Below are 15,835 nucleotides of genomic sequence, written 5' to 3'. Positions count from 1 at the left end.
GCTACAGTCACTCCCTCGCCCCCCATTAGAGAGCTGATGGACACAAGGGGCAGGATGAGACACTTATTTTGAGACACAGATAAATGAGAATTTCATTTCATCATTTTTATATTAATAATATTTTTGTATTATAACTTGTTTAGCTATTCTCCATTTGACAGGCACCTGCTTTGTTTTGGTTTTGTTTGTTTTTTGCTACCACACAAGTGCTGCTATAAGGAATTTTGTGTATCTGGAAACTTTACCTTTGTCTTTGGAGTATGTATTGGTATTGGTGTCAGTCACACATTATAGACAGTTTAGTGATCTTTCTCCTAAAGTTCCAATTTTTTCTCCCAGAATTGTTTGACTGATTCCCAATTCTGCCAATAATGTATTAGTGTGCCTGTCTTCTTGCAGTACTTCTGACATATTTACTTTTTCCATTCTTTGTTATCTTTGTCTATCACAATGTGTGTAAAGTAAAACCCCAGAGTCATCTTAATTTGTGTTATTCTTGGTGGTTTGGAGTATTCATTCATATATGGTTGTTGATAGTTTGTATTTCAGTTCTGTTAGGCATATGCAGCAAAGAGGACAAAGATATAATGAAAGACCCCATAGATACCAAAATAACCATAGGAGCACTTTTTGTGGTAGCAAAAAATTAGAAACAAAGTAGGTGCCCATTATTTGAAGAATGTCTCACTTTTGTATTTGCATCCTCAGCAACCACTGCAGTGCTTGGCACATATACTAGGCCCTTAATAATGCTTGTTGTTTGATTAAATGACTGACCATACTGGAGTGTGAGTGTGTGTGTGTGTGTGTGTGTGTGTGTGTGTGTGTGTTTGCATGTGTGTAATGCAGTAGTGTTTTATCTACAGTAGGAAAGTGGTCAAGGGATGCAAACAGGCAATCTTCAAAAGAAGAAATGTAGGCAGCAATTATATGAAAGAATAGACCAAATCATTAATAAGAAGAAAATTAAGACAACTCTGAATTTTCATCTGACACCCATCAAATTGGCAAAGATAACAAAAACCAAAATGACAAGGTATTTGGAATTATACTTAAATCACTAAGTATGTGCCTCCTCACCCAGCAATACTACTACTAGGTGTATACCCTAAGAAGGCCAGAAACATTCCATGTATATAAATATGTTTATAGTCAAATTTTTTGTAATAACAAAGAACTAGAAAGAAAACAGGTGCTCACCAGATGAGGAATGACTCAACATAAATTGTGATAATGAAAGAGTTAGAATATTGTTTCACAGGAAAAAAAGTGACAAATATGAAGAATTGAGAGAAACTTGGGAAGATTTCTATGGACAGATCACTGTATAGTGGATCAGAGCACTGGACTTGGGGTCAAGGAGATCTAGGTTCAAATTCTGCCTTGGACATTATATAGCTTTGTGACTCTAGACAAATCCTTTCATTTCTGTAGGCCTCAGACTCATTTGTGAAATGAAGGTGATAAGTTGATGTCCTATATGTAGGGTCCCTCCCAGCTCTAAATCTATGATCCTTTGAACCTAGGAGGAATAAAACATGCAGAACCAGGAGAAAATTTGCACGTAAGTATAATATAAAGGAAAACAACATTGTAAGATTTCAAAGCTCTGATTAATGCAATGCTCAGTTGTAATTGCGGAACATTGATGTTTAACCACGTCTCCTACCTCTTGGGAGATCAGTAATAGACTGTATCTTTGAAATGAGGCATATATTTTCAAATGGACCATTGTGTTTATTTGTTTTGCTTTACTGTACTTATTTTTTATAAAGGAGTATTCATTGGTGGTGTGGGTGAGTATCCATTGGGAGATGACAATGAGGTTAAAAAAAGAGAGAGAAAACATCAATAGCCTATTTTAAAAAATTATGGCAAGGAATGACATAATCAAGACATTTAGAAAAAGTAGAGAAGGTTTGTATGGACTAATGCAGAGCAAAAAGAAAAAAGGAAGAAAGAACAGCAGATACAGTTGATACTACAATAATGTAAATAGAAGGATCACTAACAGGAAGCAGAACACTCCAAGAGAACAAATGACAGGCTCCATCTCTCTCCTTATAGTTTAGAGGAAGGGGGCCTACGAAGTCAAAATGTTGCATGCTATGTAAATTTTTTTTTGTTAAAAGAAAAGTCCAATTTAGAAGGAGAAGATGTATTTCCAAAGATGACACTGTTAAAAGCAAAAGGCTAATTTTTTAAAGAGTGTACTAATGTGCTAGCCTTTAGATAGCTCCTGTTAACACTGACAGCCTACCTTTCTACACTTAGTTTACAGTATTCTCCTTCATTCCAGCCCAACACGTCCATTTGAATTTAGCATCCCATCTCCTATGGTCAGTCTTTTGCCCAGACTATCCACCATGTCTGCAATGTAATGCCTTTTCCTCTTTAGAATCCCTAATTTTGTTCAAGGTTCAGTTGAGGTCCTCCCTTTCTATGCTGGATCTTTCCTGATGTCTCCATAGTTATTCATTTTCTTTACCTCATCAGATTATCTTGCATTTACCTGATTCTTTATACGTCCTGACCCCTTTGTACACAAGTGTGGTAAAGCGAGAGAAAGGCAATAGAATAATACTGAAAAGACCTTAAGAGGGCGTTATTTTTAAAAACTCATTTGTAACCAGTAATCAGTTCCCAAGTCCTGAATTTTAGAATCAAGTCCTCAATTTTGCATGTTTAGGACACTGAACTTACTATTTCACCTAAGCACTGTGGGATTGATTACATTACATTAACCATTTCCCAAGTGGGTCATTTATAAACCAAAATGCCAGTTTATTAATTCATACCAAGAAATAAAACTTCCAGGCAAACTAGATTTGGGGAAAATAGGAAAGTCTACCTAGGAAACCAAATTACAGAACCTAATATCAAGGCAGAAGCAGAGGGAGAATCTTATGGGATATTCCATGTGGACCATGATAGGAGCCTGAAGATTGGTAATCCCTATTCCATATTGATCCCTATTCCTCTTCTTAGTGACTAGGATAATGTTATTTATTAGATAATATCTCACTCCCCTGTTCCTGGACTGTGCTGGATTAACACAGACAACTTATTTCTTGATTCCTTTTCTTGCTTATTTCTTGATGCTCCTTTTCAGCATCAGAAGACCTAGATTTAGAGATGAAAAACACCCATGTAGTCTAATCAGGCATCAGTACCTTGTTATGGTGTCAAAGTCTGTTGATGGCATGAAAAGGGTTTTGCAAAAGCCAATCAATTTGGAAAGCAATAGACCCTTTTAATTTGTAATGTTTAAGGGAATGTCCTAAAGGAAGATCTCGTGCTTTAATTGGAGACACTCAAGAGGATAAGGGACAACAAGGGAAAAGTAATACTAGGGTATCACCCTGGGGCCATGACGAATACCTCCATATCAATAAGGTGGGCCATCTCCCTTCACATTAAGACTAGCACTAAAACCTCCAAAACAGGAGTGGGAATCAGTAAGGATATAGCCAGGGAGCCTTAGGCGTGATGGTTTTCAAGCAATTGCTGGAAGAGGGGAGTCCAAGATGATTTTGGATACTTCAGTCCATACTTTAAGGCACCTCCTGAATCAGTTACTTAGATACTTTATAAGGAAGAGGATGAGTCCTGTTTTGATGGGATTGATTGGTTTCCTACCCCTGAGATACCAGTCAAGTAGGAGATTGGAAGTTTTGAGCCTAGAATATTGCAAATATAAGTTTTCTGATGTGTGGATTTCAGAGTGTTGGGTCAAGGCAGAAAGGAAAGGTGTGGGACCAGGTAGGAGGAAGAGGCATGACTAAGGAATATACATTTTCTGTTGGGCAGAGTTTTGTGATTTTTGGTTAAACTACAATATATGTTATTGCCTTTAATCATAAATTTAGAGCTAAAGGAGACCTAAAAGTCGTCTAATCTAGTCCCTTAATTTTACAGGTGAGGAAACGGAGACACAAAGAAATTAAATTACTTTCTCAAGATAATACCATAGCTAGTAAATTGCAGAATAGGGATTAGTAACCTAATTCCTTACCTCCAAATCCAGTAATCTTTAAACTGTATCATGCTGCATCTCTTCCTCTAAAGGGTAGAAAGTTAATAGTTGCCAAGACTGATACTTTATATAACATTTTATGTTGCCATCTCTCTGATGAAAATTTAAGAAACAAACTAGCCCCATCACAACAAATTTAAGATTATTCTTTTGGGTTCTGAGTTCCATGAAGTTGTAAATTTTTCTTATCTCAGTGTTAAACTTTGTATTTCATTGGTAATTATCATGACACTGCATACAGTAGGTGCTTCATTAATGTTTACTGAATTTGAGTTTTTACTTGAATGTTTTAGGTGAGATTTCTCTGGAAGATTAGGTTTGCAGCTTTCCATCCTTTAGATTGTATGATTTCCACAAATGACTAATCTACTACATTTTGTTTGGGAAGAGGGGAGGAAAGGGATGGAGGTGTTCCTAATTGTTAGATTTCTCTCCAGCCCATTTGATTAACTTACAAAAGACAAGGGGCAAGTAATAGAAAACATTACCAGTCAAACTTGATGGAATTAATAGTAGTGGGTGGCTAGCCATTGACTGGTCAAAGGATCAGCCAGTACGTGGTGGCCCTTTAAGTCAAGGTAGGACATAGCTCTGAGGAATGTGAACTCTGGAAATCAAGAAGAAAGCCAATATAGAAATAGAGCTGAGCCCTTGAGAAGGAACTTCCAGGGAAGAAGTTTCTTCTCTCCCTCCTCTCATTACCCATGATGGTGTCTTGAAATATAAACTACTTATGTAGAAGATAATCACTCAGCAGGGAGTAGGCCTAATGAGTCAAGGCCCAAAAAGGTAAGAACTTTGTGAGTTGATAGTCTTGGCCATCAGGAGTTGAACTTCAGAGAGAAACAGAACCAAGTAGCCCCAGGTGGTTGCTACCTTTCTAACAGAAACAGCAAGGGTAGAAGATAAAACAAGGAGGAGAAAGAAGATGATAATAATGTCCACAGTGGCCTGGAGTTCCCTGTATGTGCACCTCTCTACTAGTGAATTAATTCCTTGTCTTCCTACTCTTCCCCTGATTCTGTTGTGTGTATTTGTTGGGAGAGAATTGTTCATACAATGCCTGCTCAGTAAATGCCTTTTCTTTAAATTATTTCCTCTGGTGAATTATTAACAGTAAATCCATTAGTAGGGATTCACAAACTTATCATTTTAGGAGTACATATTCATAGAGTAGATTGAATCTATATGGTACCCTCCCCACTCAGTCTCCAGTTATGAAGGGGGTGGGTTAGGGAGGAGGACATTTACTTGGTGAATTTTGTTAGTTTACATTTTAAAACATGAAATTTCTCCAATGTATGGGTATGCCTTATTTGGGTCTTATGCATTGAGGTAGGACACTTATTTAAAGAATTTGGCTCCCCTCACCTTTTTTTTTTAAGTATTTAATATTTTATTTTTCCCCAATTGCATGTAAAAACAATTTTTAACATTCTTTTTTTAAAATTTTGAGTTCCAAATTCTCTCCTTCCTACTACTCCCCAGATTGCAAGCCATTTGATATAGGTTATTCATGTGCAGTCATGCATAATGTATTTCCATATTAGTTGTTGTGAAAGAAAACACAATCCCCAAAAAATCACCCAAGAAAAACAAAGAAAGCTTTACAAAATATATGATTTGATCTGCATTCAGATTCCATCAGTTCTTTTTTCTGAACATGGGGATAGCATTTTTCATCATAAATCCTTCAGAATTGTTTTAGATCATTGCATTGCTGAGAATAACGAAGTCATTTCAATCATCTTACAATATTGCTGTTACTGTGTACAATATTCTCCTGGTTCTGCTCGTTTCACTTTGCATCAGTTTATGTAAGTCCTTCCAGAGTTTTCTGAGAGCATTTTACTCATCATTTCTTATAACACAATAGTATTCCATCACAATTATATACCACAATCTTATACCATAACTTTTTCAACCATTTCCCAGTTGATGGGCATCCCTTCAGTTTCCAATTCTTTGCTACCTCTAAAAGAGCTGCAATAAATAATTTTATACATATAGGTCCTTTCCCTTTTTGTTTTTGATCTTTTTGGGGTACAGACTTAGTAGTGGTATTGTTAGGTCAAAAGGTATGCACAGTTTTATAGCTCTTTGGGCATAGTTCCAAATTGCTCTCCAGAATGGTTGGATCAGTTCATAGCTCCACCAACAATGAATTAGTGTTCCAACTCTCCCATATCTTCTCCAACATTTGTCATCTTCTTGTTTTGTCATGTCAGCCAATCTGATGGGTGTGATGTGGTACCTCAGAGTTGTTTTTGATTTGCATTTCTTTAATCAATAATGATTTAGAGCATTTCTTTTAATACAACTATAGATAGCTTTGATTACTTTGTCTGAAAACTACTTGTTCATATTCTGTAACCATTATCATTTAGGGAATGGCTCTTATTTTTTTTATAAATTTGACTTAGTTCTCTATATATTTGAGAACTGAGGCCTTTACAGAGAAACTTGCTGTAAATTTTTTTCAGTTATGATTACTGACTGTATTTCCCTCCATCCTATTTTCCCCGTTCGTCCATCCTCAAAAAGTATGTTATTGCTTCTGATTACCACCTCCTCAGTCTGTGCTGTCTTCTGTCAGCCCTCCTCTTATCCCCTTCTCCTTTTATTTTCTATTTCTATTTCCTTTCTTTACCCAACTAAGTATGTGTTTTGAGCAATTCTGAGAATAACGTTCAAACATATACACTGCCACCTCCCTCATTTCCCCCTCCACTATAAAAACTCTTTTTTACCTCTTTTATTTGAGATAATTTACCCCATTCTACCTCTCCCTTTTCTCCTTCTTCCAGTGTATTCTTCTTCCTCATCCCTTAATTTGTTTTTTTAGATAATCAGCCCATCATAGTCAATTCACACCTGTGCCCAACTGTCTATATGCATACTCCTTCTAATTGCCCTAATAATTGGTTTTACCGGTTACAAGTATCATCTTCCCATGTAGGAATGCAAACAGTTTAACCTTATTGAATCTCTTATGATTTCTCTTTCCTGTTTATCTTTTTAATGGTGCTCTTGAGTCTTGTATTTGAAAATCAGATTTTCTATTCACTTCTAGTCTTTTTATCAGAAATACTTAAAAGTCTTCCATTTCATCGAATTTCCATTTTACCCCTGATTATACTCAGTTTTGCTGGGTAGATGATTCTTGGTTGTAATCCTAGCTCCTTAGTCCTCTTAATTATCATATTCTAACCCCTCCAATCCTTTAAAGTAAAGTAAAATCCTTTGTGTTACTTGGACTGGATCCGTAATATTTTAATTGTTTCTTTCTGGCTGCTTTCAGTATTTTCTCCTTTACTTGAGAGCTCTAGAATTTAACTATAATATTCCTGGAAGTTTTCATTTTGGGGTCTCTTTCAGAAGGAGATTGGTGGATTTTTTTTCAGTTTTTGTTTTATCCTCTGGTCCTAGAATCTCAGGGCAGTTTTCCTTGGTATTTTCTTGAAAGATGATATCTGGGCTCATTTTTGATCATGGCTTTCAGATAGTCCAATAATTCTTGATATTTGACATTGTATTTTTTTCATTTTTTAAAATTTTGTTTGATTGTTTCTTGATGTCTCAAAGAGTCAGTTGCTTCCACTTGCTAGTTCTAATTTTTAAGAAATTATTTTCGTCAGTGAGCTTTTGTACCTCTTTTTCCATTAAGCCAATTCTGCTGTTTAGGAGTTCTTTTCTTCAGTGAATTTTTGTACATCTTCTCTCATTTGAGCAATTCTGCTTTGTAGAGGGTTCTTCTCTTCAGTGGATTTTTGTGCCTCTTTTTTCATTTGGCCTATTCTGTTTTTTTCTCCTGATGTATAATTTATTTATTTTTCAGTTCCTAACATTCACTTCCACAAGAATTTGAATTCAAAATTTTCTCCCCATCGCTTCCCACTCCCCACCCCAGGAGAGGATGTACCCCATCCACCTCTTTCCCCAGTCTGTCCTCCCTCCTATTACCCCCCCTTCTTCCATTCCCCTTCCTGTCTCTTTTCCCATAGGGCAAAATAGAACTTCATTGTCTGTAGACTTAATTTCCAGTTGCATGCTAAAACAATTTTTAACATTCATTTTTAAAGCTTTGAGTTCCAAATTCTCTCCCTCCCCCCCCCTCTACCCTCATTGAGAAAATAAGCAATTCAATATAGATCATACATGTGTAACAATGCAAAGCACTTATAATAATTAAGTTGTAAGAAACTAACCACATTTCCCTCTGTCTTATTCTGCCTTTCATTTATTCCATTCTCTCCCTTGACTTTCATGCCACAATAGTGTTTGCTTCTGACTATCCTTTTCCCCAACTTGGTGTCCCTTCTATTATCTTCCCTCTCCTATCCCTTCCTTCTTGCCTTCCTGCAGGGTAAAATAAATTTCCATATCCAGTTGAGAGTGTGTTATTCCCTCCTTAAGCCAAATCCCTTGAGGGTAAGGCTCAATTATTTCATTTCATCTCCCCCTTCTTCTCCTCCATCGTAAAAGTTCTTTCTTTTCTCTTGTATGTGAGATGATTTTGCTATATTCTACCTCTCCCTTTCTCTTACTCCTAGTACATTCCATTCAACAGTAAATTTTATTTTTTTAGGTATTCTCCCTTCATATTCAGCTCACCCTGTACTCTCTGTCTATGTATGTATATGTATATATGTGTGTGTATGTGAATATACATGCAGACACACATGTTCATATACATACCCATACATATACAACATACACATACATATATAACCATACACACCTACTTATAGATATTTTCTCTAACTACCCTAATACTGAAAAAGGTCTCATGAGTTACAAAAAAACATCCTTCCATGTAGGAATGCAAACAGCTCAACTTCAGTGAGTTCCTTTAGACTTCTCTTTCCTGTCCACCCCTTCATGTTTCTCTTGATTCTTGTATTTGAAAGTCAGATTTTCTATTCAACTATGGTCTTTTCAAAAAGAATGCTTGGAAGTCCTCTATTTCATTGAAATTCCATTTTTTACCCTGAAGTATTATACTCAGTTTTGCTGGGTAGGAGATTCTTGGTTTGGTTTTTTGTTTTGTTTTGTTTTTTAATTTCTTTTTATTTATTTACTTTTAGATTCCAACATTCATTTCTACAAAATTTTGAGTTCCAATTTTTCTCCCCATCTCTCCCCTCCCCCCACCCCATAATACCTTGCATTCTGCTTACCCCTTCCCTCTATCACACTCCACCCTTCCCTTATCCCCATCTTCTCTCTTTCCTTGTAGGGCAAGATAAATTTCTATACCCCATTCCCTGTATTTCTTATTTCCCAGTTATATGCAATGATAATTCTCAACATTCGTTTCTAATACTTTGAATTCCAACTTCTCTCCCTCCTCCCTCTCTACCCATCCCCACTGAGAAAGCAAGCAATTCAATATAGGCTATATATGTGTCCTTTTGCAAAAGACTTCCATAATAGTCATGTTGTGTAAGACTAACTATATTGCCATCCATCCTACCCTGTCTCCCCTTTTAAAAAATTTTTTCTATTCTCTCATTTGACCTTGTCCCATCCCAAAAGTGTTTACTTCTAGTTACTCCCTTCTCCCATTTACTCTCCCTTCTATCATCTCCCTCACTCCGGTTGTCCTCTTCTCCCCTGCTTTTCTGTAGCGTGAGATAGATTTTCATACCAAATTTAGTGAGAATATTATTCCTTCCTTAAGCCATATGTGAAGAGAGTAAGCTTCATTTTTCCCCTCTCACCTCCTCCCTTTTCTCCTCCATTGAACAAGATTTTTCTTATCTCTTTTATGAGTGATAGCCTGCCCCATTCCATTTCTCCCTTTCTCCTTCCAATATTTTTCTCTCTTTATCCCATAATTTAATTTTTTTTATGAATATCATTTCTTCTGATTCAACTCAACCTGTACTCTCTGTCTATATGTGTGTGTGTGTGTGTGTGTGTGTGTGTGTGTGTATGTGTATGTATAATCCCTCCACCTACCCAAATACTGAGAAAAATTTCAAAGGTTACAAATATTATCTTTCCATGTAGGAGTGTAAACAATTCAGCTTTAGAAAGTCTTTATGATTCCTCTTTCCTGTTTACCTTTTCATGCTTCTCTTGATTCTTATGTTTGAAAGTCAGATTTTCTATTCAGTTCTTGTCTTTTCATCATGAATGCTTGAAAGTCCTCTATATCATTGAATGACAATTTTTCCCCCTAAAGTATTATACTCAGTTTTGCTGGGTAGGTGATTCTTGACTTCTGGAATATCCTATTCCAAGCCCCTCAATCCCTTAATGTAGAAGCTGCCAGATTCTGTGTTATCCTGATTGTATTTCCACAATACTCAAATTGTTTCTTTCTAGCTGCTTGCAGTATTTTCTCCTTGTCTTGGAAACTCTGAAATTTGGCCACAATATTCCTAGGAGTTTCTCTTTTTGGGTCTCTTTCAGGAGGTAATCAGTGCATTCTTTCAATATTTATTTTGCCCTCTGGTTCTAGAATATCAGGGCCATTTTCCTTGATAATTTCATGGAAGATAGTGTCTGGGCTTCTTTTTTGATAATGGCTTTCAGGTAGTCCCACAATTTTAAAATTGTTTCTCCTGGATCTATTTTCAAGGTCAGTTGCTTTTCCAGTGGGCTATTTCACATTATCTTCTACTTTTTCAAACTTTTGGTTTTGTTTTTTGACTGCTTGGTTTATCTCAGTCATTCATTTCCCTGAACTCAGTTCTCTCTTTCAACTAACTGTTTTGTTCGTTGAGCTTTTGAACCTTCTCCTCCATTTGGCTAATTCTGCTTTCTAAAGCCTCCTCCTCATTGGCTTTTTGGACCTCTTTTTCCAATTGAGTTATCCTTTTTAAAGATGTTATTTTCCTCAGCATTTTTTTGGTTCTCTGCTAGTAAGCTGCTAACTCGCTTTTCAAGCTCTTCTGTTGCCTGATCCCAATTTAAGTTCCCTTTGGAGGCCCTGGAGACAGAGGCCTTGACTTCCTCTGACAGTATGCCTTGTTCTTCCTCATACAGAAGGATGAGAGGAGACACCTGTTCACCAAGAAAGTAACCTTCTATGATCTTATTTTTCCCCCCTTTTTTGGGCATTTTCCCAGCCAATTACTTGACTTCTGAGTTTCCTGTCCACAACCACCTCACCTCCAGTTTTGCCAAGCCAGCATTGAGGGCTGAGATTCAGATGAGCTGCTCCAATCCCCCAGGGGCTTTAGGTGGGGACAGGGCCACTATTCAGTGTGAGATTAAGATCAGCTGCTCAGATGGGGGCAGGGCCACCACACAGGGCTCATTTCCCTCAGTACCTTTATGATGAGGCCTTCCACAATGGATGCAGGCTGCTGCCTGCCTTGGGAGCTCCCGTCCACTGCTGCCTCCACTGCTGCCACCTGAGGAGGCTTGAGTTATGGGGACACCCTGCTCCCTTCTTGGCCAGTCAAAAAAACCCTCTCACTGACCTTTAGCGCCTGTGGGTTGAGGAATCTGCACTGCAGCTGGAGATTCTATCCCTGATGCCTGCTTGGTCCTGCTTCTCCCGATGCCATGCAGCCAAGACAGGGCTGGGCTCTGCTCCGTGTCCGGTGCGACAGACCTTTCCCGGAGGTCTTTCAGGTCACTCTGGGCTAGTAATCTCCACTCCATTGTTCTGTGGCTTCTGCTGCTCTAGAATTTGTTGAGAGTCCTTCTTTACAGGTATTTTATGGGCTGTAAGGGAAGAGCTAGTGTATGTGTGTCTTTCTACTCCACCATCTTGGCTCTGCCTTGCCATTCTAACTTTTTAAAGAACTATTTTCATCAGTAAGCTTTTGAACTTCCTTTCCCATTTGGCTAGTTCTATTTTTTAAAGCATTCTTTTCCTTATTGGCTTTTTGGATTTCTTTTGCCATTTGGATTAGTTTATTTTTAAAGATGTTATTTTCTTCAGCATTTTTGAGTCTCCTTTAGCAAGTTATTGACTTGCTTTTCATGATTTTCTTGCATTGCTTTCATTTCTCTTCCCAGTTTTTCCTCCACTTCTCTTACTTGATTTTCAAAGTCATTTTTGAGCTCTTCCATGACCTGAGACCATTGCATATTTATTTTGGAGGTTTTGGATGTAGAAACCTTGACTTTTATGTCTTCCTCTGATGGTATGCTTTGTTCTTCCTCATCTGAAAAGATGGAAGAAAATACCTGTTCACCCAGGAAGTAAACTTCTATGTCTTATTTTTTTCCCTTTTTGGGGCATTTTCCCAGCCAGTTGCTTGACTTTTGAGTCCTTTGTCAAGTAGAGGGTATACCCTAGAGACCCCTAAGTTCTCAATGCCTCCATGGTGGCACAATCAAGGGAGAGGTGTTTACTCCTCTCCTGGCCTGTGCTCTGGTCTGTGAGCAAGAACAGGCACTCTTTTCTGTCCTGGAACTGTGAGTAGGATTCTCTCTCCACAACCACCACCAGCTCCACCACACCAGTGCACCTTCTCACTCCAGGACCTCCACTCAAGGCTGAGACCCAGATTAGCCACTAGATTCCCCCAGGATCTTTCGGCCAAGGGCTCCAAAAGTGGACACCTGGGGTCTGGGCTGGGGTAAGACCACAGTCATCTCTCACCCATGTGAAAGAGCTTTCTCACTGACCTTTGAAATTGTCTTTGCGTTTGTGGGTTGAGGAATCTGGGGACAGCAGCTGCCACCTGTGATTCCATGCCCTGAAGCCAGCTCTGGCACTGTCTGTGCCACGCAGCCCACACTGGGCTGCGTTCCACTCTGAGCCTGGTGTGATAGACCTTTCTTGTCAGCCTTCCAGGCTGCCCTTGGGCTGGAAATCTCTTTTACTCTGTCATTTTGTGGCTTCTGCTGCTCTAGAATTTGTTTAGAGTAATTTTTACAGGTATTTTATGGGCTATGGGGGAGAGCTAGAGCAGGTCCATCTTTCTACTCCACCATCTTGGCTCTGCCCCCTGAAATCCAATGTATTCTATTTTACAGTGTTATTTTCTTCAGTATTTTTTTTGTGCCTCCTTTACTGAGCTGTTGACTTTTTCATGATTTTCTTGTTTCACTCTCATTTGTTTTCCTAATTTTTCCTCTGTCTTTTTTATTTTTAAAAATCCCTTTTGAACTCTTCCAGGAATTCTTTCTGGGACAGAAACCAATTCCCATCTTTCTTTGAGGCTTTAGATTATAACAGTTTTGACTTTGTTGTCTTCTTCTTAGTTTGTTTTGATCTTCCCTGTCACCATAGCAACTTTCTATGGTCATGTTCTTTGTTGTTGTTGACTCATTTTTCTAACCTGTTTCTTTTAACCTTGTGTTCAAGTTGGACTCTACTTTTGGGGTGGAGGGGGCACTGTCCCAAGCTTCAAAATTTTATGCAGCTGTTTTCAGGTGTGTATACTACTCTCTGGGTCTGTGCTCAGGTCTGTGAGCCACTACAAACACTCTTTTCTAACTTGGAACTATGACCAGGGTCCCTACTCCCTTGAGGCTTCATTGGTATTCCAGTGCGCCTTCTTTCCATGAGATTGTAACCCAGGAATGTGACTCAGATCTCTATATGGGCAATTCATCAGAATCCTGCACCCGGTGGCAATAAAGGGACGCCTGTAATCTCCTTCTGATCAGTTTTCCAACCCCTTTACTGTCTGTGTCCTTGAGAGTTCTGGAAACTGCCAGTGCCAGTAGGTGATTCAGTTGCCCCCAAGGTTACTGTAGTAACCTTGTGCTGGGTTATGTTCCACTCTCACCCTTCTGTGATAGACCTTTCTTTCCAATCTTCTAAGTTGTTGTGAGCTAAAAAATTGTTTCACCCTCTCCTTTTGTTAGTTAGGGAAATTTGGGAGAGGTAGGGTGAGTCCCTGTGTTTTCTTTGGCTCCCTTCTAAAAGGAATGCTAGCTTAAAAAAAGGACTATCAAGGGAAGCTTCTTACTTATTTATTTTAAGGTGGAGAGATTTCATAGGACCATACTATTTGATTTCTATTTTCTGTTCCTATTTGATAGCTAGAAGGGACATTAGAGGTAATCTACTCTAATCTTTTCATTTTACAAATAAGGAAATCAAGGCCCAGAGAGGTTGTTATACATTATATTAAGCACTGGGGATACAAAGAAAGATAAAAACATTTGACCTCACAATTTCGCTGTCTAAAGTCATGAGTAGCAAAGCAAGGATTTGAATCCAGGCCTTCTGATTCAAAACCCAGTATTTTTTTTTTCCCATTGCATTGCCTAATCATTTATATATTCCATATGGATCTTGGAAGAGCAGTTAAATGTCATATATGATATTTTATGTAATAAATGAACTGGTGACCTCTATAGATTTATTGCTTTTACCTCTTTTATATGCCTTTATCACTGAAGAAATTAGACAAAATTGACTTTATCAGTTGCATTGGTTATTTCCCATGAAATGTCATGTGTATTTCTAATATTTCCAAAGTTTCTTTTTTCCTTTGCTTTAATATCTTCCCAAGATTTGGCTAGCCTATAGCTTTCAGGGTCATCACTGGTATCCTCCTTTAAAAACTAGTGCTGCAAAGGGTAGCTGATTGGCACAGTGCTGGATCTGGAGTCAGGAAGACTCATCTTCCTGAGTTCAGATGAGACCTTAGGGAGGCACTTACTAACCCTGTAACCCTGGGCAAGTCACTTGACCTTGTTTGCCTTAATTTCCTCATCTGTAAAATAAGCTGGAGTAGAAAATGGCAAATCACACCAGTATCTTTGCCACAAAAAAAAAAAAACCCAAACCCAAAACAACAAAACCTCAAATGGGATCATGAAGAATTTGAAATGATTGAACAACAAACTACAATTGTTCATTTCTAATCTAGGCATTTAGCCTATGTTCTATGAGTTTTGAAAAATATTAGCTGATAATTCCTCCAGCAGTATCTATCTGTCTCTGCTGAGGATCTCAACTTCCTATGGAATTAGTTTCTTTTAGAAGGTGACCCAGGTGGATGATGCCTTTGGTCTGAAGATTCTTCTTTTTGCTATATTGGAAACCATTTGTAAGACCTTCCTTAATCCCAAAAGGTGTCAAGAGATTTCAGAGTTCAGTTTGAAGAAAGAATGGGTATAGGTGAGAGTAGGTCTAGCAAAGAACTGTTATAAATATTTTTGTATATAGCCGTCCTTTAATTCTTTTTTTGTTCTTTTTGAAGGGTATAATCCTAATAATGGTATTGCCGGATCAAAGGGCATTTACAATTTTTATCTTGAACATAGTTCCAAATTGCTTTCCAGAATGGATAACCTTTTGTTCTTTTATCATATTCCTGTTTGTTTCTGGTAATAATCTTTCCATTTTCCCCAAACTGAACCCCTCCTAACAAAGAAAAACAGTTAATTAAAGACATCCAACACAATGATGTTTTGACAGTAACAGATAAACATTTGGTCCTTTATTAGTTCAATGTTGTTAATTTAAAAATATTGTTTTTTTAAGGAACAAAAGGTATACATAAAATATTTTAAAAGAAACAATAAACTATTTAACTCAGATATTGTGAGGAAAATACTTTACAAAACTTAAAGCATTAAAGAAATGTGAGTTTTCTTTTCCTTCCTCTTTCTTCTCTTTCCTACTCACTAACTTCCTCCTCCCTTTGAAATGAAAAATGAAGCCTAATAAATATTTTTCTATTACCTAGGAAAAGAGTAATTGAACTTTATGTCTATATTTGTCCCCAGAGTTTACAAAAAAGCTTTCTTTTTGCCACAATCACAAAATGATCTTCAATGATTATCCCACAAAATGTTGTTACTTCTTCATACTCTTCAATCACAGGAGATGCATGCTAACTATTTAATCATTTAAAATGATGAAAAATA

At 37.7% G+C, this 15,835-nt stretch overlaps 1 protein-coding gene across 1 annotated transcript in view; it reads left to right on the top strand.

Annotated features, from left to right (window-relative positions):
• Nucleotides 1-15,835, top strand: part of MED20 (mediator complex subunit 20) — a 119,913-nt gene that overhangs the window by 82,940 nt on the left and 21,138 nt on the right. The window lies entirely within an intron of this gene.

Source organism: Notamacropus eugenii, chromosome 2, assembly GCF_028372415.1.
Source record: "Notamacropus eugenii isolate mMacEug1 chromosome 2, mMacEug1.pri_v2, whole genome shotgun sequence".
In the NCBI taxonomy this organism is placed as follows: Eukaryota; Metazoa; Chordata; class Mammalia; order Diprotodontia; family Macropodidae; genus Notamacropus; species Notamacropus eugenii.
Note: the sequence above shows the minus strand (reverse complement) of the source record. Positions and strands in the feature narration are given on the sequence as shown.